This window comes from Aegilops tauschii, chromosome 7 (assembly GCF_002575655.3).
Source record: "Aegilops tauschii subsp. strangulata cultivar AL8/78 chromosome 7, Aet v6.0, whole genome shotgun sequence".
Lineage (NCBI taxonomy): Eukaryota > Viridiplantae > Streptophyta > Magnoliopsida > Poales > Poaceae > Aegilops > Aegilops tauschii.
Genome location: NC_053041.3, coordinates 241,613,507 through 241,639,115, shown reverse-complemented (window position 1 = coordinate 241,639,115; position 25,609 = coordinate 241,613,507).

Here is a 25,609-nt window from a genome sequence, read left to right as displayed (position 1 = left end):
ATGATCGGAACGAATGAAGGGAATGCTAAACATTGTTTGTTTGTATTGATGGTTTCGTTATCGCATGTGGATTTCACACTGGCATGTGTAACTCTTTGGGAAATTTGGACGGCCCACCAGGAAGGCTATTCATGATAACATATTTGAACCATCTATATCCACCCATATGTTTGTGGAAAGCTTCATTGATGGTTTCGAAGAAATCACAAACAAGGAGATGAAGCCTAATGCTATAGTGCATGAAACAGGCCAGCTACCTTGATCTCCCCCGCCACAAGGCTATCTCAAAATCAATGCAGACAACACAGTAAGTAAAACAGGGTGGACATGGTGTTGTGGATGCAGCCAGCCATGACGAGGATATAAATTTCATTGGATCATCTCTGTTACTCTAAATGGGATCACTGATGTGGCTATCCTTGAGGCATTGGCTTGCAGGGAAGTGATAACTCACAAGCATAGGGGACCAGTTGTAGCCTATTTCAATAAGTAAGAGTGTCGAACCCAACGAGGAGCCAAAGGTAGAACAAATATTCCCTCAAGTTCTATCAACCACTGATACAACTCTATGCACGCTTAATGTTCGCTTTACCCAGAACAAGTATGAAACTAGAAGTACTTTGTAAGTGTGATAGGATAGATTTGCAAGATAATAAAGAGCACGTAAATAGAAACCAGGGGCTGTTTAGATAAAGAAACAACTAAGTTAGTTTTAGTAGAGAGCTTTTTGTCACAAGAAAGTTATTTTTCCCTAGGCAATCGATAACTAGACCGGTAATCATTATTGCAATTTTATATGATGGAGAAGCATAAGCTAACATACTTTCCCTTCTTGGATCATATGCACTTATGATTGAACTCTAGGAAACATCCGTAACTACCAAAGATCATTAAGGTAAAACCCAACCATAGCATTAAAGTATCAAGTCCTCTTTATTCCCATACGCCATAACCCACTTATCCGTGTTTGTGTTTCTATCACTCACGCAACACAGACTGTCGGTGGAAATGACACCTACGGGATCACATGGATCCCTTCTATGGTTTGACAGGGAAGAGGGGTGCGCAAAGAGCAGGTCTAACGATCAACACGATGGGTTTTTACCCAGGTTCGGGCCGCTCAGCAGCGTAAAACCCTAGTCCTGCTTGAGTGTATATTCTGTGTTCTTGAGCTTCGGCTAGCTGCTATGCATGCAAGCTGGGCCGAGAGGCTCAAAAGTCCGAATCCTTCTCCAGTACGCCTTGGGCCTCCTTTTATATGTCCAAGGGGTCACCACAGCGGCATACAGGAGGTGGAAAGTAGCTACAGCGCATATGCTTATCACTGACATCCTAGGACAAACGCATTAAATGCGCTGGTTACGTGTCCTCTAGCTTTATCGGGGACGGAAATAGAGCTCATCCCGTCCGTCACCTCCTCTCCCCATCTTGACACGCATCTAGGCTGACGAGGCATGCAATGCCAGGCTAGCTGGCTAGCCGCTGCGCTGGAACGGTGGCAGGATCTTCACGAAGATCTGCATGCCACCACGCAGGTGCTTGCCAGGCTGGCAGGCCAGTCGCCATACTGGAGTGGTGGCGGGGTTGCGGAGTCTTGCCGCGGCTTTGCCTATGTCCCCAACAAGGATATTGTCAGGGCCCCGCAAACGTCTTTGGCAAGGATCTTGCTAGGAGCTTTGCCTTCTGGTCTTCACAAAGATCTGCATGCCACCACGCATGCGCCCCTGGGTCTTGGTCTTAACATTATCGATGGTATTAGAGCTCTCAGTCTCAAGGGTGGTGGTTTTGTCAGCGCTCCACAAGTCGTCCCGACAAGGATCTTGCCGGGGGTCCAGCTCGTCCTCTGCTTTCTGGTCACTGGCTTGGTTGCTGCCTTGGTCGCCTTGTATTTTGTCCCCGGCTACCCCCGCCAAGGCCCGCCACGGGTGCGGCTGCAACTGCCCGTGCACAAGTAAGGGGTACCAAAGGGCCCAAACTTTAGTACACTGACAGGAGCCCCCGGGCCTGGGCCACAGACGAGTGCGAAGCATTGTTGGGCCAGGCCCAAACAGTGCACGGGCACGCGTGGCAGGGGTTAACTGCTGTAATCTTGTCTTCCACTGCGCTTCCCCACGATCCGTATTGAGTGCGCAACATGGGGGTCGTGCGTGGAACGATCGCAGCACGCCTGCGCCAATGCCTTCATATCGAATAGTAAAGATGCAGCCCCGCGCCTTCCCCATAAAAAGAGGAATCCGCAGGGGCGCTGCTCATTTACCCCTTTCGCCCATTCCAATCTAGGAAACCGCCGTCTCCTTCTTCTTCCTTGAGCCCAATCCAATGCTTTCTCCCCCGCCCGCTGCCTCCGAGGCCGACAAGGTTGCTACCGACGAGGCCGCCAAGGAAGCACATGAAGAGGCCGCCAAGGGGTCTGCCGGGGAGGCCAGTGAGGACACAGGCGACCGTACTGACGGCATCACTGCCTCAGGAGCGCCTGGCACTACATCGGTCCCGGAGTCCTCGGCTGCCGGGGAGGCGGTGGTTGACGACCAACCGTCCACCTCCGAAGCCCCCACCTCGAGCAGATACCTGAAGATCGGCGAGGATTTGTTTGTCAGCATCCCGGGGACGGCAAGCACTTGAGCGCCTGCTGAGGGGGAGGTCTTTGATGAAGAGGTCATCGCCGCCACCGGGCTCCAGGTTGTTGATGAGCCAAGCGCCAGCAGCGGCATCTCCAAGGAGGACCAGCTTCTCCAAGCCATGAGCAGCAACTTTCAGAAGCTTCAGGCGCTTCACCGTGCCCGTAAGGAGAAGCTGGACTCTAGGATGGCAGTCGCCAATGCGGCAGAGGCGGGCTTCCAGGAGCGCGTCGGGCAGACGCAAACCTGGTTTGCCGAGGCCTGGCAAGAGCTGAAGACCAGCCAGGAGCAGCTGAGCGAGCGTTCGAACGAGCTCCTCCTTAAGCAGTCTGACATTGAGAAGGCTCAGGAGAGGCCGCCGCGCAGGTCGCCAAGGACGACGCTGTGTTTCACTCGACGCCCAAGAAGAAGACCTTGTCGCTCATGAGGAGGCGCTTTCCACCAAGCTCCATGGCAAGGATGAAGAAATTGAGAAACTTGTCGCGCAGCAGACCCAGGAGCTGGAGCAGAAGCATAAGGACGCACTCGACGCTCTGGTCCTGGATCATGCCAGCAAGCTGAAGGAGGCCGTTGATGCCGCTGAAGGCGCAGAGGCCGCCAAGAACGAGCTGGCCGACAAGGTGGAGAAGCTAGAGGCGGAGCTGGAGAAGCATGGCAAGGAGGTCGTGACGCTCAAGAGTGACAGGGACAAGACTGCCTACACCTTGGCAGATTTGCAGGTCACTATATCTGACAAGAACAAGCTGCTCTCCGAAGCCAACGGCTCCATCGCTGATCTGAAGCTGACTGTGATGCCCGGATAATTAAGCTACAGTAATTCTCTGCTAGTGATGCCACGTCATTTTGATTACCGTTGCTAATCTCGCGTTAGATCGAAACCGATTCGAATTCAAATTCAAAATCAAGCAAACAATAAAAGTTTTCAAACATTAAAACTAAAATGTTCGGAATGTGACATAATTAAATACATTAAATTAGGTACAACTTTTGTATTTTTCCAAAACTAATTTAGGAAATGAGAGAAAACAGTACGGGAAATATAAATAAAAAGGAAAAGACAAACAAAAAAAGAAAAAGAAAGGAAAAGGGAAAACCCCCTGGCCAACTGGGCCAAACGGCCCAGCCGGCCCGGCCCCCCCGCCATCCCCCTTCCCTGTTCGCCCAACCAGGGTCGGAATAGAGGCACGTTCCCGCCCGACCACCTCGCCGGCACTGACGCCGGGAGGGCATAAGGCCAGTCCGACGCCTCGGCCTCCACCCCTCTCTCCCACTTGCCCCCTCTCGCTCGCCTCCCCTCCCCCAGATCCACCTCTCCCCTCTCCTCTTGCTCAATCCCGAGCGCGCCCGTCGCCATGGCCCCATCCTAGCCGTGGCCACCGTCGCCACTTGCCTCGTCCCCGTGCCAGATCGGTTCGCCGGTCCTTGCTACGTCCTCCCCGACCACCTGCTCGAGCTGGGACCCCCCGAAGGAAATATGCCCTAGAGGCAATAATAAAGTTATTATTTATTTCCTTATTTCATGATAAATGTTTATTATTCATGCTAGAATTGTATTAATCGGAAACATAATACATGTGTGAATACATAGACAAACATAGTGTCACTAGTATGCCTCTACTTGACTAGCTCGTTGATCAAAGATGGTTGAGTTTCCTAGCCATATCCATGAGTTGTCATTTGATTAACGGGATCACATCATTAGGAGAATGATGTGATTGACTTGACCCATTTTGTTAACTTAGCACTTGATCGTTTAGTTTACTGCTATTGCTTTCTCCATGACTTATACATGTTCCTATGACTATGAGATTGTGCAACTCCCGAATACCGAGGAACACTTTGTGTGCTACCAAACGTCACAACGTAACTGGGTGATTATAAAGGTGCTCTACAAGTATCTCCGATGGTGTTCGTTGAGTTGGCATAGATCGAGAATAGGATTTGTCACTCCGATTGTCGGAGAGGTATCTCTGGGCCCTCTCGGTAATGCACATCACTATAAGCCTTGCAAGCAATGTGACTAATGAGTTAGTTGCGGGATGATGCATTACGGAACGAGTAAAGAGACTTGCCAGTAACGAGATTGAGCTAGGTATTGAGATACCGACGATCGAATCTCGGGCAAGTAACATACTAATGACAAAGGGAACAATGTATGTTGTTATGTGGTTTGACCGATAAAGATCTTCGTAGAATATGTAGGAACCAATATGAGCATCCAGGTTCTGCTATTGGTTATTGACCGGAGACGTGTCTCGGTCATGTCTACATAGTTCTCGAACCCGTAGGGTCCGCACGCTTAAAGTTCTATGACGATCGGTATTATGAGTTTTGTGTTTTGATGTACTAAAGGTAGTTCGGAGTCCTGGATGTTATCACGGACATGACGAGGAGTCTCGAAATGGTCGAGACATAAATATTGATATATTGGACGACTATATTCGGATACCGGAAGTGTTCCGGGTGATTTCGGAGAAAACCGGAGTGCCGGAGGGTTACCGGAACCCCCCGAGAGAAGTAATGGGCCACATGGGCCTTAGTGGAGAGAGAGAGGGCCGGCCAGGGCAGGCCACGCGCCCCTCCCCGTCTGGTCCGAATTGGACTAGGGAAGGGGGGCGGCGCCCCCCTTTCCTTCTCCCTCTCCTCCTTCCTTTCCCCCTCCTAGTAGGAGTAGGAAAGGGGAGTCCTACTCCTACTAGGAGGAGGACTCCTCCTCCTGGCGCGCCCTGCAAGGTCCGGCCGGCCTCCCCCCTTGCTCCTTTATATACGGGTGCAAGGGGTTACCCTAGAACACACAAGTTGATCATTGATCTCTCTTAGCCGTGTGCGGTGCCCCCTCCACCATAATGCACCTCGGTCATATCGTAGCGGTGCTTAGGCGAAGCCCTGCGTCGGTAGCTTCATCAACACTGTCACCACGCCGTCATGCTGACGAAGCTCTTCCCCGAAGCCTACTGGATCGTGAGTTCGCGGGACGTCACCGAGCTGAACATGTGCTGAACGCGGAGGTGCCGTACGTTCGGTACTGAGGATCGGTCGATCGTGAAGACGTACGACTACATCAACCACGTTGTCATAGCGCTTCCGCTTACAGTCTACGAGGGTATGTAGATGACACTCTCCCCTCTCGTTGCTATACATCACCATGATCTTGCGTGTGCGTAGGAATTTTTTTGAAATTACTACGTTCCCCAACAGTGGCATCCGAGCCAGGTTTATGCGTAGATGTTATATGCACGAGTAGAACACAAGTGAGTTGTGGGCGATACAAGTCATACTGCTTACCAACATGTCATACTTTGGTTCGGCGGTATTGTTGGATGAAGCGTCCCGGACCGACATTACGCGTACGCTTACGCGAGACTGGTTCTACCGACGTGCTTCGCACACATGTGGCTGGCGGGTGTCAGTTTCTCCAACTTTTGTTGAACCGAGTGTGACTACGCCCGGTCCTTGTTGAAGGTTAAAACATCACTAACTTGATGAAATATCGTTGTGGTTTTGATGCGTAGGTAAGAACGGTTCTTGCTCAGCCCGTAGCAGCCACGTAAAACTTGCAACAACAAAGTAGAGGACGTCTAACCTGTTTTTGCAGGGCATGTTGTGATGTGATATGGTCAAGACATGATGCTATATTTTATTGTATGAGATGATCATGTTTTGTAACGGAGTTATCAGCAACTGGCAGGAGCCATATGGTTGTCGCTTTATTGTATGAAATGCAATCGCCATGTAATTGCTTTACTTTATCACTAAGCGGTAGCGATAGTCGTAGAAGCAATAGTTGGCGAGACGACAACGATGCTACGATGGAGATCAAGGTGTCGCACCGGTGACGATGGTGATCATGACGGTGCTTTGGAGATGGAGATCAAAGGCACAAGATGATGATGGCCATATCATATCACTTATATTGATTGCATGTGATGTTTATCCTTTATGCATCTTATTCTGCTTTGATTGACGGTAGCATTATAAGATGATCTCTCACCAAAAAAATTCAAGGTACAAGTGTTCTCCCTGAGTATGCACCGTTGCCAAAGTTCGTCGTGCCGAGACACCATGTGATGATCGGGTGTGATAAGCTCAACGTTCTTATACAACGGGTGCAAGCCAGTTTTGCACACGCAGAATACTCGGGTTAAACTTGACGAGCCTAGCATATGCAGATATGGCCTCGGAACACTGAGACCGAAAGGTCGAACGTGAATCATATAGTAGATATGATCAACATAGTGACGTTCACCATTGAAAACTACTCCATTTCACGTGATGATCGGTTATGGTTTAGTTGATTTGGATCACGTGATCACTTAGATGATAAGAGAGATGTCTATCTAAGTGGGAGTTCTTAAGTAATATGATTAATTGAACTTAAATCTATCATGAACTTAGTACCTGATAGTATTTTGCTTGTCTATGTTATTGTAGATAGATGGCCCGTGCTGTTGTTCCGTTGAATTTTAATGCGTTCCTTGAGAAAGCAAAGTTAAAAGATGATGGTAGCAATTACACGGACTGGGTCCGTAACTTGAGGATTATCCTTATTGCTGCACAGAAGAATTACGTCCTGGAAGCACCGCTGGGTGCCAGGCCTACTGCAGATGCTACAGATGACGTTAAGAACGTCTGGCAGAGCAAAGCTGATGATTACTCTATAGTTCAGTGTGCCATGCTTTACGGCTTAGAACCGGGACTTCAACGACATTTTGAACGTCATGGAGCATATGAGATGTTCCAGGAGTTGAAGTTAATATTTCAAGCAAATGCCCGGATTGAGAGATATGAAGTCTCCAATAAGTTCTATAGCTGCAAAATGGAGGAGAATAGTTCTGTCAGTGAACATATACTCAAAATGTCTGGGTATAATAATCACTTGATTCAACTGGGAGTTAATCTTCCGGATGATAGTATCATTGACAGAATCCTTCAATCACTGCCAGCAAGTTACAAGAGCTTCGTGATGAACTATAATATGCAAGGGATGGACAAGACAATTCCTGAGCTCTTCGCAATGCTAAAGGCTGCGGAGGTAGAAATCAAGAAGGAGCATCAAGTGTTGATGGTCAACAAGACCACCAGTTTCAAGAAAAAGGGTAAAGGGAAGAAGAAGGGGAACTTCAAAAAGAACGGCAAACAAGTTGCTGCTCAGGAGAAGAAACCCAAGTCTGGACCTAAGCCTGAGACTGAGTGCTTCTACTGCAAACAGACTGGTCACTGGAAGCGGAACTGCCCCAAGTATTTGGCTGATAAGAAGGATGGCAAGGTGAACAAAGGTGTATGTGATATACATGTTATCGATGTGTACCTTACTAAAGCTCGCAGTAGCACCTGGGTATTTGATACTGGTTCTGTTGCTAATATTTGCAACTCGAAACAGGCACTACGGATTGAGCGAAGATTGGCTAAGGACGAGGTGATGATGCACGTGGGAAATGGTTCCAAAGTTGATGTGATCGCCGTCGGCACGCTACCTCTACATCTACCTACGGGATTAGTTTTAGACCTGAATAATTGTTATTTGGTGCCAGCGTTAAGCATGAACATTATATCTGGATCTTGTTTGATGCAAGACGGTTATTCATTTAAATCTGAGAATAATGGTTGTTCTATTTATATGAGTAATATCTTTTATGGTCATGCACCCTTGAAGAGTGGTCTATTTGTGTTGAATCTCGATAGTAGTAATACACATATTCATAATATTGAAGCCAAAAGATGCAGAGTTGATAATGATAGTGCAACTTATTTGTGGCACTGCCGTTTGGGTCATATTGGTGTAAAGCGCATGAAGAAACTCCATGCTGATGGACTTCTGGAATCACTTGATTATGAATCACTTGGTACTTGCGAACCATGCCTCATGGGAAGATGACTAAAACGCCGTTCTCCGGAACAATGGAGCGAGCAACAAATTTGTTGGAAATCATACATACTGATGTATGTGGTCCAATGAATATTGAGGCTCGCGGCGGGTATCATTATTTTCTCACCTTCACAGATGATTTAAGCAGATATGGGTATATCTACTTAATGAAACACAAGTCTGAAACATTTGAAAAGTTCAAAGAATTTCAGAGTGAAGTGGAAAATCATCGTAACAAGAAAATAAAGTTTCTACGACCTGATCGTGGAGGAGAATATTTGAGTTACGAGTTTGGTCTACATTTGAAACAATGCGGAATAGTTTCACAACTCACGCCACCCGGAACACCACAACGTAATGGTGTGTCTGAATGTCGTAATCGTACTTTACTAGATATGGTGCGATCTATGATGTCTCTTACTGATTTACTGCTATCGTTTTGGGGTTATGCTTTAGAGACGGCTGCATTCACATTAAATAGGGCGCCATCAAAATCCGTTGAGACGACGACTTATGAACTATGGTTTGGCAAGAAACCAAAGTTGTCCTTTCTTAAAGTTTGGGGCTGCGATGCTTATGTGAAAAAGCTTCAACCTGATAAGCTCGAACCCAAATCGGAGAAATGTGTCTTCATAGGATACCCAAAGGAAACTATTGGGTACACCTTCTATCACAGATCTGAAGGCAAGACATTTGTTGCTAAGAATGGATCCTTTCTAGAGAAAGAGTTTCTCTCGAAAGAAGTGAGTGGGAGGAAAGTAGAACTTGATGAGGTAACTGTACCTGCTCCCTTATTGGAAAGTAGTTCATCACAGAAACCGGTTCCTGTGACACCTACACCAATTAGTGAGGAAGCTAATGATATTGATCATGAATCTTCAGATCAAGTTACTACCGAACCTCGTAGGTCTACCAGAGTAAGATCCGCACCAGAGTGGTACGGTAATCCTGTTCTGGAAGTCATGTTACTAGACCATGGAGAACCTACAAACTATGAAGAAGCGATGGTGAGCCCAGATTCCACAAAATAGCTTAAGGCCATGAAATTTGAGATGGGATCCATGTATGAGAACTACTTAGTGTGGACTTTGGTTGACTGGCCCGATGATTGGCAAGCCATAGAGAATAAGTGGATCTTCAAGAAGAAGACTGACGCTGACGGTAATGTTACTGTCTACAAAGCTCGACTTGTTGCGAAAGGTTTTCGACAAGTTCAAGGGGTTGACTATGATGAGACTTTCTCACCCGTAGCGATGCTTAAGTCTGTCCGAATCATGTTGGCAATTGCCGCATTTTATGATTATGAAATTTGGCAAATGGATGTCAAAACTGCATTCCTGAATGGATTTCTGGAAGAAGAGTTGTATATGATGCAACCAGAAGGTTTTGTCGATCCGAAGGGTGCTAACAAAGTGTGCAAACTCCAGCGATCCATTTATGGACTAGTGCAAGCATCTTGGAGTTGGAATAAACGTTTTGATAGTGTGATCAAAGCATATGGTTTTATACAGACTTTTGGAGAAGCCTGTATTTACAAGAAAGTGAGTCGGAGCTCTATAGCATTTCTAATATTATATGTGGATGACATATTGTTGATTGGAAATGATATAGAATTTCTGGATAGCATAAAAGGATACTTGAATAAGAGTTTTTCAATGAAAGACCTCGGTGAAGCTGCTTACATATTGGGCATCAAGATCTATAGAGATAGATCAAGACGCTTAATTGGACTTTCAAAGCACATACCTTGACAAAGTTTTGAAAAAGTTCAAAATGGATCAAGCAAAGAAAGGGTTCTTGCCTGTGTTACAAGGTGTGAAGTTGAGTAAGACTCAGTGCCCGACCAATGCAGAAGATAGAGAGAAAATGAAAGTGTTCCCTATGCTTCAGCCATAGGCTCTATCATGTATGCAATGTTGTGTACCAGACCTGATGTGTGCCTTGCTATTAGTTTAGCATGGAGGTACCAAAGTAATCCAGGAGTGGATCACTGGACAGCGGTCAAGAACATCCTGAAATACCTGAAAAGGACTAAGGATATGTTTCTCGTTTATGGAGGTGACAAAGAGCTCGTCGTGAATGGTTACGTCGATGCAAGCTTCGACACTGATCCGGACGATTCTAAATCGCAAACCGGATACGTGTTTATATTGAACGGTGGAGCTGTTAGTTGGAGCAGTTCTAAACAAAGCGTCTAGTGAAGCGGAGTACATAGCTGCTTCAGAAGCAGCAAATGAAGGAGTCTGGATGAAGGAGTTCATATCCGATCTAGGTGTCATACCTAGTGCATCGGGTCCAATGAAAATCTTTTGTGACAATACTGGTGGAATTGCCTTCGCAAAGGAATCCAGATTTCACAAGAGAACCAAACACATCAAGAGACGCTTCAATTCCATCCGCGATCAAGTCCAGGTGGGAGACATAGAGATTTGCAAGATACATACGGATCTGAATGTTGCAGACCCGTTGACTAAGCCTCTCTCACGAGCAAAACATGATCAACACCAAGGCTCCATGGGTGTTAGAATCATTAATGTGTAATCTAGATTATTGACTCTAGTGCAAGTGGGAGACTGAAGGAAATATGCCCTAGAGGCAATAATAAAGTTATTATTTATTTCCTTATTTCATGATAAATGTTTATTATTCATGCTAGAATTGTATTAATCGGAAACATAATACATGTGTGAATACATAGACAAACATAGTGTCACTAGTATGCATCTACTTGACTAGCTCGTTGATCAAAGATGGTTGAGTTTCCTAGCCATAGACAGGAGTTGTCATTTGATTAACGGGATCACATCATTAGGAGAATGATGTGATTGACTTGACCCATTTTGTTAACTTAGCACTTGATCGTTTAGTTTACTGCTACTGCTTTCTCCATGACTTATACATGTTCCTATGACTATGAGATTGTGCAACTCCCGAATACCGGAGGAACACTTTGTGTGCTACCAAACGTCACAATGTAACTGGGTGATTATAAAGGTGCTCTACAAGTATCTCGGATGGTGTTCGTTGAGTTGGCATATATCGAGAATAGGATTTGTCACTCCGATTGTCGGAGAGGTATCTCTGGGCCCTCTCGATAATGCACATCACTATAAGCCTTGCAAGCAATGTGACTAGTGAGTTAGTTGCGGGATGATGCATTACGGAACGAGTAAAGAGACTTGCCAGTAATGAGATTGAGCTAGGTATTGAGATACCGACGATCGAATCTCGGGCAAGTAACATACCGATGACAAAGGGAACAATGTATGTTGTTATGCGGTTTGACCGATAAAGATCTTCGTAGAATATGTAGGAACCAATATGAGCATCCAGGTTCTGCTATTGGTTATTGACCGGAGACGTGTCTCGGTCATGTCTACATAGTTCTCGAACCCGTAGGGTCCGCACGCTTAAAGTTCTATGACGATCGGTATTATGAGTTTTGTGTTTTGATGTACTGAAGGTAGTTCGGAGTCCTGGATGTGATCACGGACATGACGAGGAGTCTCGAAATGGTCGAGACATAAAGATTGATATATTGGACGACTATATTCGGATACCGGAAGTGTTCCGGGTGATTTCGGAGAAAACCGGAGTGCCGGAGGGTTACCGGAACCCCCCGGGAGAAGTAATGGGCCACATGGGCCTTAGTGGAGAGAGAGGGCCGGCCAGGGCAGGCCGCGCGCCCCCTCCCCGTCTGGTCCGAATTGGACTAGGGAAGGGGGGCGGCGGCCCCCTTTCCTTCTCCCTCTCCTCCTTCCTTTCCCCCTCCTAGTAGGAGTAGGAAAGGGGAGTCCTACTCCTACTAGGAGGAGGACTCCTCCTCCTGGCGCGCCTTGCAAGGGCCGGCCGGCCTCCCCCCTTGCTCCTTTATATACAGTGATGTTCACCATTGAAAACTACTCCATTTCACGTGATGATCGGTTATGGTTTAGTTGATTTGGATCACGTGATCACTTACATGATAAGAGAGATGTCTATGTAAGTGGGAGTTCTTAAGTAATATGATTAATTGAACTTAAATTTATCATGAACTTAGTACCTGATAGTATTTTGCTTGTCTATGTTGTTGTAGATAGATGGCCCGTGCTGTTGTTCCGTTGAATTTAAATGCATTCCTTGAGAAAGCAAAGTTAAAAGATGATGGTAGCAATTACACGGACTGGGTCCATAACTTGAGGATTATCCTCATTGTTGCACAGAAGAATTACGTCCTGGAAGCACCGCTGGGTGCCAGGCCTACTGCAGATGCTACTGATGACGTTAAGAACGTCTGGCAGAGCAAAGCTGATGACTACTCGATATTTCAGTGTGCCATGCTTTACGGCTTAGAACCGGGACTTCAACGACGTTTTGAACGTCATGGAGCATATGAGATGTTCCAGGAGTTGAAGTTAATATTTCAAGCAAATGCCCAGATTGAGAGATATGAAGTCTCCAATAAGTTCTATAGCTGCAAAATGGAGGAGAATAGTTCTGTCAGTGAACATATACTCAAAATGTCTGGGTATAATAATCACTTGGTTCAACTGGGACTGATGCTGCTACTAAGCCTCTCACCGGCCTCCGTGTGCTGCGCGGTGAGATCCTCTACCTCCTACCTTTCTCCGTTTGCCTTCGCGCGCACCCTAGTTAGCTCTCACGACGAGGCCGAACGCATCGCCGCAGAGCTCGTCGCCGACGCGTCTCCGGTGACCGTTTGGTCACGGGCTCGTGCCCATTGGACTCACCGCACTCACGCCGTCCGCCCCGCACGGCTATGCCATGGTGCTCCTCCCCAACAGTCACCGCACGTGCCGCCTGCGACGACCGCACACGCCTCGCTCCCCCTTCTGGTGCTTCCGCCAGCCACCCCGCCCGCACGGCCCCGCCTCTCGCGCCGGCGCTCGCCGCGGCGCCGTGCATGCTCTGTCCTGATACGTCTCCAACGTATCTATAAATTTTGATTGTTCCATGCTATATTATATTCTGTTTTGGACATTATTGGGCTTTATTATACACTTTTATATTATTTTTGGGACTAACCTATTAACCGGAGGCCCAACCCAGAATTGCTGTTTTTTTGCCTATTTCAGAGTTTCGCAGAAAAAGAATATCAAACGGAGTCCAAACGGAATGAAACCTTCGGGAACGTGATTTTCGGAACGAACGTGATCCATAGGACTTGGACCCTACGTCAAGACATCAACCAGGAGGGCACGCGGTAGGGGGGCGCGCCTACCCCCTGGGCGCGCCCTCCACCCTCGTGGGCCCCATGTTGCTCCACCGACGTACTTCTTCCTCCTATATATATCCACGTACCCCCAAACTACCAAAAGGGAGCAAAAAACCTAATTCCACCGCCGCAACCTTCTGTACCCGTGAGATCCCATCTTGGGGCCTTTTCCGGAGCTCCGCCGGAGGGGGCATCGATCACGGAAGGCTTCTACATCAACACCATAGCCTCTCCGATGATGTGTGAGTAGTTTACCTTAGACCTTCGGGTCCATAGTTATTAGCTAGATGGCTTCTTCTCTCTTTTTGGATCTCAATACAATGTTCTCCCCCTCTCTTGTGGAGATCTATTTGATGTAATCTTCTTTTGCGGTGTGTTTGTTGAGACCGATGAATTGTGGGTTTATGATCAAGTTTATCTATGAACAATATTTGAATCTTCTCTGAATTCTTTTATGTATGATTGGTTATCTTTGCAAGTCTCTTCGAATTATCAGTTTGGTTTGGCCTACTAGATTGATCTTTCTTGCAATGGGAGAAGTGCTTAGCTTTGGGTTCAATCTTGCGGTGTCCTTTCCCAGTGATAGTAGGGGCTGCAAGGCAAGTATTGTATTGTTGCCATCGAGGATACCAAGATGGGGTTTATATCATATTGCATGAGTTTATCCCTCTACATCATGTCATCTTGCTTAAAGCGTTACTCTGTTCTTATGAACTTAATACTCTAGATGCATGCTAGATAGCGGTCGGTGTGTGGAGTAATAGTAGTAGATGCAGGCAGGAGTCGGTCTACTTGTCTCGGACGTGATGCCTATATACATGATCATACCTAGATATTATCATAACTATGCTCAATTCTGTCAATTGCTCAACAGTAGTTTGTTCACCCACCGTAATACATATGCTCTTGAGAGAAGCCACTAGTGAAACCTATGGCCCCCGGGTCTATTTTCCATCATATTTAATCTCCCAACACCAAGCTATTTCTGGCACCGTTTTTATTTTGTTTTCTTTACTTTGCATCTTTATCATAAAAATACCAAAAATATTGTCTTATCATATCTATCAGATCTCACTCTTGTAAGTGACCGTGAAGGGATTGACAACCCCTTTATTGCATTGGTTGCGAGGATTTATTTGTTTGTGTAGGTGCGAGGGACTCGTGCGTGGCCTCCTACTGGATTGATACCTTGGTTCTCAAAAACTGAGGGAAATGCTTACGCTACTTTGCTGCATCACCCTTTCCTCTTCAAGGGAAAACCAACGCAGTGCTCAAGAGGTAGCAAGAAGGATTTCTGGCGCCGTTGCCGGGGAGTCTACGCAAAAGTCAACATACCAAGTACCCATCACAAACCCTTATCTCCCGCATTACATTATTTGCCATTTGCCTCTCGTTTTCCTCTCCCCCACTTCACCCTTGCCGTTTTATTCGCCCTCTCTTTCTCTATTTGCCTCTTTTTGCCCGTCTCTTGTTTGCTCGTGTGTTGGATTGCTTGCTTGTCACTATGGCTCAAGACAATACTAAGTTGTGTGACTTTACCAATACCAACAATAATGATTTTCTTACCATTCCGATTGCTCCTCTTACCGATACCGAATCTTGTGAAATCAATGCTGCTTTGTTGAATCTTGTCATGAAAGATCAATTCGCCGGCCTTCCTAGTGAAGATGCCGCTACCCATCTAAATAGCTTCGTTGATTTGTGTGATATGCAAAAGAAGAAAGATGTGGACAATGATATTGTTAAATTGAAGCTATTTCCTTTTTCGCTTAGAGATCGTGCTAAAGCTTGGTTTCGTCTTTGCCTAAAAATAGTATTGATTCTTGGAATAAGTGCAAAGATGCTTTTATCTCTAAGTATTTTCCTCCCGCTAAGATTATCTCTCTTAGAAACGATATTATGAATTTTAAGCAACTTGATCATGAGCATGTTGCACAAGCTTGGGAGAGGATGAAATTAATGATACGTAATTGTCCTACACATGGTTTGAATTTATGGATGATCATACAAAAATCTTATGCCGGATTGAATTTTTCTTCTAGAAATCTTTTAGATTCGGCCGCGGGAGGCACTTTTATGGAAATCACTTTAGGAGAAGCTACTAAACTCCTAGATAATATTATGGTTAATTATTCTCAATGGCACACTGAAAGATCTACTAGTAAAAAAGTGCATGCAATAGAAGAAATTAATGTTTTGAGTGGAAAGATGGATGAACTTCTGAAATTATTTGCTACAAAGAGTGTTTCTTCTGATCCTAATGATATGCCTTTGTCTGCTTTGATTGAGAATAATAATGAATCTATGGATGTGAATTTTGTTGGTAGGAATAATTTTGGTAACAATGTGTATAGAGGAAACTTTAATCCTAGGCCTTATCCTAGTAATTCCTCTAATAATTATGGTAATTCCTACAACAATCCTTATGGGAACTTTAATAAGATGCCTTCTGAATTTGAGACTAGTGTTAAGGAGTTTATGAATTCGCAAAAGAATTTCAATGCTTTGCTTGAAGAAAAATTACTCAAAGTTGATGAATTGGCTAGGAACGTTGATAGAATTTCTCTTAATGTTGATTCTTTGAAACTTAGATCTATTCCACCTAAGCATGATATCAATGAGTCTCTCAGATCCATTAGAATTTCCATTGATGAGTGCAAAGAAAGAACCGCTAGGATGCGTGCTAAGAAAAGATTGCTTTGTGAAAGCGTGTTCTTCTAGTTTCTATGAAAATAAAGATGAAGATCTAAAAGTTATTGATGTGTCCCCTATTAAATCTTTGTTTTGCAATATGAATCTTGATAATGATGGGACTGAATATGATCCACGTTTACCTAGAAGGCGTTCCAAAAATTCGGAGTTTTTAGATCTTGATGCAAAAATTGGTAAAAGTGGGATTGAAGAGATCAAAAATTTAGATATTAATGAACCCACTATTTTGGATTTTAAGGAATTTAATTATGATAATTTCTCTTTGATAGATCTCCGTGCTAAATTCTCCTCATGCTTATAGTCAACATAAAGCTTTTACTAAACATATCGTTGATGCTTTGATGCAATCTTATGAAGAAAAACTTGTGTCGGAAGTTTCTATCCCTAGAAAACTTTATGATGAGTGTGAACCTACTATTAAAATTAAAATTAAAGATCATGAATGCTATGCTTTGTGTGATTTGGGTGCTAGTGTTTCCACGATTCCAAAGACTTTGTGCGAGTTGCTAGGTTTCCGTGATTTTGATGATTGCTTTTTAAACTTGCACCTTGCGGATTCCACCATTAAGAAACCTATGGGAAGAATTAATGATGTTCTTATTATTGGAAATAGGAATTCTGTGCCCATAGATTTTATTGTTCTTGATATAGATTGCAATCCTTCATGTCCTATTATTCTTGGTAGACCTTTCCTTAGAACGATCGGTGCAATTATTGATATGAAGGAAGGAAATATTAGATTCTAATTTCCGTTAAGGAAAGGCATGGAACATTTTCCTAGAAAGAGAATAAAATTACCATATGAATCTATCACGAGAGCCACTTATGGATTGCCTACCAAAGATGGCAATACCTAGATCTATCCTTGCTATTATGCCTAGCTAGGGGCGTTAAACGATAGCGCTTGTTGGGAGGCAACCCAATTTTATTTTTATTTTTTTTGCTTTTTGCTTTTGTTTAGGAATAAATATTTGATCTAGCTTCTTATTAGATGTGTTTTTATGTTTTAATTAGTGTTTGTGCCAAGTTAAACCTATAGGATCTTCTTGGATGATAGTTATTTGATCTTGCTGAAAATTGCAGAAACTTTCTGTTCACGAAAATAATTGTTAAAAATCACCAGAATGTGATAAAATATTGATTCCAATTTCTGCTGATCAATAAACAAATTGTCTAGGTCGTACTATTTTTGCTGAATTTTTGGATTTCCAGAAGTTTGCGTTAGTTACAGATTACTACAGACTGTTCTGTTTTTGACAGATTCTGTTTTTCGTGTGTTGTTTGCTTATTTTGATGAATCTATGGCTAATAAAATAGTTTATAAACCATAGAGAAGTTGGAATACAGTAGGTTTAACACCAATATAAATAAATAATGTGTTCATTACAGTACCTTAAAGTGGTGTTTTGTTTTCTTTCGCTAACGGAGCTCACGAGATTTTCTGTTAAGTTTTGTGTTGTGAAGTTTTCAAGTTTTGGGTAAAAGATTTGATGGATTATGGAACAAGGAGTGGCAAGAGCCTAAGCTTGGGGATGCCCATGGCACCCCAAGATAATCTAAGGACACCAAAACTCCAAAGCTTGGGGATGCCCCGGAAGGCATCCCCTCTTTCGTCTACTTCCATCGGTAACTTTACTTGGAGCTATATTTTTATTCACCACATGATATGTGTTTTGCTTGGAGCGTCTTGTATGATTTGAGTATTTGCTTTTTAGTTTACCACAATCAACTTTTCTGGACACACCTTTTGAGAGAGACACACATGATTCAGAAATTATTAGAATACTCTAAGTGCTTCACTTATATCTTTTGAGCTATATAGTTTTTGCTCTAGTGCTTCACTTATATCTTTTAGAGCACGGTGGTGGTTTTGTTTCATAGAAACTACTATTCTCTCTTACTTCACTTATATTATTTTTAGAGTCTTAAACAGCATGGTAATTTGCTTAAATAATCCTAATATGCTAGGTATTCAAGACTAGTAAAATAAACTTTCTTATGAGTGTGCTGAATACTAAGAGAAGTTTGATGCTTGATGATTGTTTTGAGATATGGAGGTAGTGATATTAAAGTTGTGCTAGTTGAGTAGTTGTGAATTTGAGAAATACTTGTGTTGAAGTTTGCAAGTCCCGTAGCATGCACATATGGTAAACGTTATGTAACAAATTTGAAACATGAGGTGTTCTTTGATTGTCCTCCTTATGAGTGGCGGTTGGGGACGAGCGATGGTATTTTCCTACCAATCTACCCCCTAGGAGCATGCGCGTAGTGCTTGGTTTTTCATGACTTGTAGATTTTTGCAATAAGTATGTGAGTTCTTTATGACTAATGTTGAGTCCATGGATTATACGCACTCTTACCCTTCCATCATTGCTAGCCTCTTCGGTACCGTGCATTGCCCTTTCTCACATTGAGAGTTGGTGCAAACTTCACCGGTGCATCCAAACCCCGTGATATGATACGCTCTTTCACACATAAACCTCCTTATATCTTCCTCAAAACAACCACCATACCTACCTATTATGGTATTTCCGTAGCCATTCCGAGATATATTGTCATGCAACTTTCCACCGTTCCATTTATTATGACACGCTCATCATTGTCATATTGCTTTGCATGATCATGTAGTTGACATCGTATTTGTGGCAAAGCCACCGTTCATAATTTTTCATACATGTCACTCTTGATTCATTGTTATCCCGGTATACCGCCGGAGGCATTCAGATAGAGTCATACTTTGTTCTAGTATCGAGTTGTAATCATTGAGTTGTAAATAAATAGAAGTGTGATGATCATCATTCATAGAGCATTGTCCCAAAAAAGGCCCAAAAAAAGAAAATAAAAAGGGACAATGCTACTATCCTTTTTTCCACACTTATGCTTCAAAGTAGCACCATGATCTTCATGATAGAAAGTCTCTTGTTTTGTCACTTTCATATACTAGTGGGAATTTTTCATTATAGAACTTGGCTTGTATATTCCAACAATGGGCTTCCTCAAATGCCCTAGGTCTTCGTGAGCAAGCAAGTTGGATGCACACCCACTTAGTTTCTTTTGTTGAGCTTTCATGCATTTATAGGTCTAGTGCATTCGTTGCATGGCAAGCCCTACTCCTTGCATTAACATCAATCGATGGGCATCTCCATAGCTCATTGATTAGCCTCGTTGATGTGAGACTTTCTCCTTTTTTGTCTTCTCCACATAACCCCCATCATTATATTCTATTCAATAGTGCTATATCCATGGCTCACGCTCATGTATTGCATGAAGGTTGAAAAAAGTTTGAGATTACTAAAGTATGAAACAATTGCTTGGCTTGTCATCGGGGTTGTGCATGATGAGAGCATTCTTGTGTGATGGAAATGGAGCATGACTAAACTATATGATTTTGTAGGGATGAACTTTCTTTGGCCATGTTATTTTGAGAGGACATAATTGCTTAGTTAGTATGCTTGAAGTATTATTACTTTTATGTCAATATTAAACTTTTGTCTTGAATCTTTCGGATCTGAATATTCATACCACAATTAGGAGAATTACATTGAAATTATGCCAAGTAGCATTCCACATCAAAAATTCTGTTTTTATCATTTACCTACTCGAGGACGAGCAGGAATTAAGCTTGGGGATGCTTGATACGTCTCCAACGTATCTATAATTTTTGATTGTTCCATGCTATATTATATTCTGTTTTGGACATTATTGGGCTTTATTATACAATTTTATATTATTTTTGGGACTAACCTATTAACCGGGGGCCCAACCCAGAATTGTTGTTTTCTGCCTATTTCAGAGTTTTGCAGAAAAAGAATATCAAACGGAGTCCAAACGGAATGAAACCTTCGGGAACGTGATTTTCGGAACGACCGTGATCCAGAGGACTTGGACCCTACGTCAAGACATCAACCAGGAGGGCACGAGGTAGGGGGCGCGCCCTCCACCCTCGTGGGCCCCATGTTGCTCCACCGACGTACTTCTTCCTCCTATATATATCCACGTACCCCCAAACTACCAGAAAGGGAGCAAAAAACCTAATTCCACCGCCGCAACCTTCTGTACCCGTGAGATCCCATCTTGGGGCCTTTTCTGGTGCTCCGCCGGAGGGGGCATCGATCACGGAAGGCTTTTACATCAACACCATAGCCTCTCCGATGATGTGTGAGTAGTTTACCTCAGACCTTCGGGTCCATAGTTATTAGCTAGATGGCTTCTTCTCTCTTTTTGGATCTCAATACAATGTTCTCCCCCTCTCTTGTGGTGATCTATTCGATGTAATCTTCTTTTGTGGTGTGTTTGTTGAGACCGATGAATTGTGGGTTTATGATCAAGTTTATCTATGAACAATATTTGAATCTTCTCTGAATTCTTTTATGTATGATTGGTTATCTTTGCAAGTCTCTTCGAATTATCAGTTTGGTTTGGCCTACTAGATTGATCTTTCCTGCAATGGGAGAAGTGCTTAGCTTTGGGTTCAATCTTGCGGTGTCCTTTCCCAGTGACAGTAGGGGCAGCAAGGCACATATTGTATTGTTGCCATCGAGGTTAACAAGATGGGGTTTATATCATATTGCATGAGTTTATCCCTCTACATCATGTCATCTTGCTTAAAGCGTTACTATGTTCTTATGAACTTAATACTCTAGATGCATGCTGGATAGCGGTCAATGTGTGGAGTAATAGTAGTAGATGCAGGCAGGAGTCGGTCTACTTGTCTCGGACGTGATGCCTATATACATGATCATACCTAGATATTCTCATAACTATGGTTAATTCTGTCAATTGCTCAACAGTAATTTGTTCACCCACCGTAATACTTATGCTCTTGAGAGAAGCCACTAGTGAAACCTATGGCCCCCGGGTCTATTTTCCATCATATTTAATCTCCCGACAACAAGCTATTTCTGGCGCCGTTTTTATTTTGTTTTCTTTACTTTGCATCTTTATCATAAAAATACCAAAAATATGATCTTATCATATCTATCAGATCTCACTCTCGTAAGTGACCGTGAAGGGATTAACAACCCCTTTATTGCATTGGTTGTGAGGATTTATTTGTTTGTGTTGGTGCGAGGGACTCGTGCGTGGCCTCCTACTGGATTGATACCTTGGTTCTCAAAAACTGAGGGAAATACTTACGCTACTTTGCTGCATCACCCTTTCCTCTTTAAGGGAAAACCAACGCAGTGCTCAAGAGGTAGCATGTCCCTTCCCGCTGCTACAGTGCGCCGCGACCTCGGCGCCCCTCGCCGCCCACTGCACCTCTCGTTGTCGCCCGCTGCTGCCCAGGGCCCCCTGCTCCCCTCGTCCCGCTCTGCCGCTGCCTCCGCCTCACCGCGCGCAAACGCGTCGCGCCGTCCGCTTCCGAGCGTGCCGCCCCTAACTGCTCCACCCCTCCGCAGCTGCTCGCCGGCCGCCGCTCCGGCCGCCTGGCCGGCGCCGTGGCCATCGACGCCCCGCAGCGCTCTGCTGGGCTACTCCCGCAATGCTCGGAACGCCCGCTTGCCCATCCCGTTAAGGCCATTTGGCCCATTGACAACCATGGCCCGCAACCCAGAACAAAAAAATATAATTAATAATTAAATTAATTAACTTAACCTAATTAATCTGTTAATTAAACTAATTAACTTGGTTAATTAGCTAACAGTCAATGACGGTGGGACCCACACGTTAGTTTGACAAAGTCAATTGACTGTTTGACTGCTGACATCACCCTGACATCATGCTGATGTCATAATTGCATTTTCTAATTTAATTAATTCTGTTAATTCTAAAAAATGAAATAAAACTTTAAAAATTAATATAAAATAATAAATGGGTCAGATGAAAATACTTTATACATGAAAGTTGCTCAGAACGACGAGACGAATCTGAATACGCAGTCCTTGAGTCCGCCATGCGTCCCTTGCATAGCGAACATGCAACAATCCGCCTCCGTTTCATCTGCCCAAAAACGTCAAACACCGGGAGTACTTTTCGGGATGTTTTACCCTTCGCCGGTATCACCTATCCCTGCGTTAGATCACCCCTGGCACCGCGTACTGCCTTGCTATGCTTTGTGATGCTTTGATTGCTCTATTATTTATTGTGTTCCCCCTCCGTTACTTCTTTCCGGTAGACCCCGAGACGCTGTCGATACCCCCGTGATCGACTACATCGAGGACGACCCCTCCTTGCCAGAGCAACCACACAAGCCCCCCTGATCATATTCCTTCTCTCTACTGCTTTCATTAGAGTAGTGTAGCATGTTACTGCTTTTGGTTAATCCTATTCTGCTGCATAGCCTGTCATTGTTGCTACAGCTGTTACCCGTACCTGCAATCCTAAATGCTTAGTATAGGATGCTAGTATTCCATCAGTGGCCCTACATTCTTGTCCGTCTGCCATCACTACAAAAAAAAGACACATCCGTGACATTTTGGGCCGAACGAATTTTTTTTCTGTCATACATATGACACTTCTATGACGATAATTGTGACAAAACCCGATATCATCATAGATGTGGTGGGCTCCTACTTCTATGACAAAAAATCATGACAGAAAATGGGCTTTTCGTCCTGGGCGGGCCGGAGACGCAGCTGCATGACATTCTTTGGGCCGTCCATGACGGAAAAAACCGTGGTAGAAGCGAGGGCGAGGAAAATTTCGGGGAGTTCCCGGTTACGGTGGGAGGTCGGGGGCCGAGCGATGCGCGTTTCTCTCGTACACGTACGCGCGTGTGTGCGAGGCGTTGGCTCTAACTGAACCTGGGCGAGGCATTGGGCTCTAACTGAACCCGAGCAATTGCACTGCAGGCTACGCGTTACTGAACCCGAGCGATCGATCGATGGCTGTTAACTGAACCCGATCGAGCGATTCCTTTGCTACTGCTGCTAACTGAAGCCGATCGATCCTGCCTCTGGGATGAACAGTGAGCGTTGCGCGGGGGGGGGGGGGGGGTGGATGAATAGTGAGCGGTGGCGTTGCCTCTGGATGAACAGGACCCCGTTGTAACGCCCACGATGCGGTTATATCTCCCACGTGTCGAGGCACGACTTAGAGGCATAACCGCATTGTGGTTTTGTTGCAAGAAGGGTCATCTTCACACAATCCCATGTAATGAACAAGAAAGGGATAACGAGAGTTGGCTTACAATCGCCACTTCACACAATACATAATTATAATTCATACATCATCCAAAATCCACACATAGACCGACTACGGTCAAACCAAATGAAAATAAGATAACCCCAAATGCTAGATCCCCGATCGTCCCAACTGGGCTCCACTACTGATCATCAGGAAAAGAAACATAGTAACGACCACGTTCCTCATCGAACTCCCACTTGAGCTCGGTTGCATCATCTGCACTGGCATCGTCGGCACCTGCAACTGTTTTGGTAGAATCTGTGAGTCACGAGGACTCAGCAATCTCACACCCGCGAGATCAAGACTATTTAAGCTTATAGGAAAGGATGGTGTAATGAGGTGGAGCTGCAGCAAGCACTAAGCATATATGGTGGCTAACATACGCAAATGAGAGCGAGAAGAGAAGCAACGCAACGGTCGAGAAGCTAGAAATGATCAAGAAGTGATCCTGAACTCCTACTTACGTCAAACATAACCCAGAAACTGTGTTCACTTCCCGGACTCCACCGAGAAGAGACCATCACGGCTACACACGCGGCTGATGTATTTTAATTAAGTCAAGTGACAAATTCTCTACAACCGGACATTAACAAATTCCCATCTGCCTCATAACCGCGGGCACGACTTTCGAAAGATAATACCCTGCAGGGGTGTCCCAACTTAGCCCATTATAAGCTCTCACGGTCAACGAAGGATAAACCTTCTCCCAGGAAGACCCGATCAGTCTCGGAATCCTGGTTTACAAGACATTTCGACAATGGTAAAACAAGACCAGCAAAGCCGCCCGAATGTGCCGAAAATCCCGATAGGAGCTGCACATATCTCGTTCTCAGGGCATACCAGATGAACACTACGTACAACTAAAACCAATCCTCGAGTTTCCCCAAGGTGGCGCTGCAAGTGGCTCTAGTTTGGACCAGCACTCAGAGGAACACTGGCCCGGGGGTTTAAATACAGATGACCCTCGGGCTCGCGAAAACCCGGGGGAAAAGGCTTAGGTGGCAAATGGTAAAACCAAGGTTGGGCCTTGCTGGAGGAGTTTTATTCAAGGCAAACTGTCAAGGGGGTCCCATAAATCACCCAACCGCGTAAGGAACGCAAACTCAAGGAACATAATACCGGTATGACGGAAACTAGGGCGGCAAGAGTGGAACAAAACACCAGGCATAAGGCCGAGCCTTCCACCCTTTACCAAATATATAGATGCATTAATTAAGTAAGAGATATTGTGATAATCCAAAATATCCATGTTCCGACATGGAACCAACTTCAACTTCACCTGCAACTAGCAACGTTATAAGAAGGGCTGAGCAAAAGCGGTAACTTAGCCAAACAACGGTTTGCTAGGAAAGGAAGGTTAGAAGCTTGACATGGCAATATGGGAGGCATGATATAGCAAGTGGTAGGTAGCGCAGCATGGCAATAGAACGAACAACTAGCAAAGCAAAGATAGAAGTGATTTCGAGGGTATGGTCATCTTGCCTGCAAGGTTCTCAGAGTTGTCGAAAGCTTGATCCTCGTAAGCGTACTCAATAGGTTCCTTGTTCACGAACTCGTCTCCCGGCTCTACCCAAAACAAGAACACAAGCAACGGAACCACAATCAATCACGGGAAATGCACAAGCAACATGATGCAAAACATGTATGATATGCGAGATGTGGTATGCGATGCATATGCGTGCTCCGGAAGAAAAATGATGAACAAGGCAGTAACTTGGCAAACCAAGCATGCCACTGGAAAGATGAGATGATTTCGGTCGAAATCGGTATAAAGATCACCGGAAACGGATGCACGGTTTGCAAATGGTGAGCAAAACAAGAATGACACGAATCTGTGATTAACAACATGATAGCACTTAGAATGCAACAAGCAACTATGCTACAGCACTCCAACATAGCAACAAAGCATATGGCAGTAATCTACAGGAGATGCTTGACAAAAGATGAACACTGAGCTACGGCTAGATCACACCACAGTAGGTTCAAACAAGCATGGCAAAAGTGCAAAAGATAACAGGTTCACAGACTTGGTGAAATTACTGGACATGGCTGAAACAGCATCAGGTAGCAATG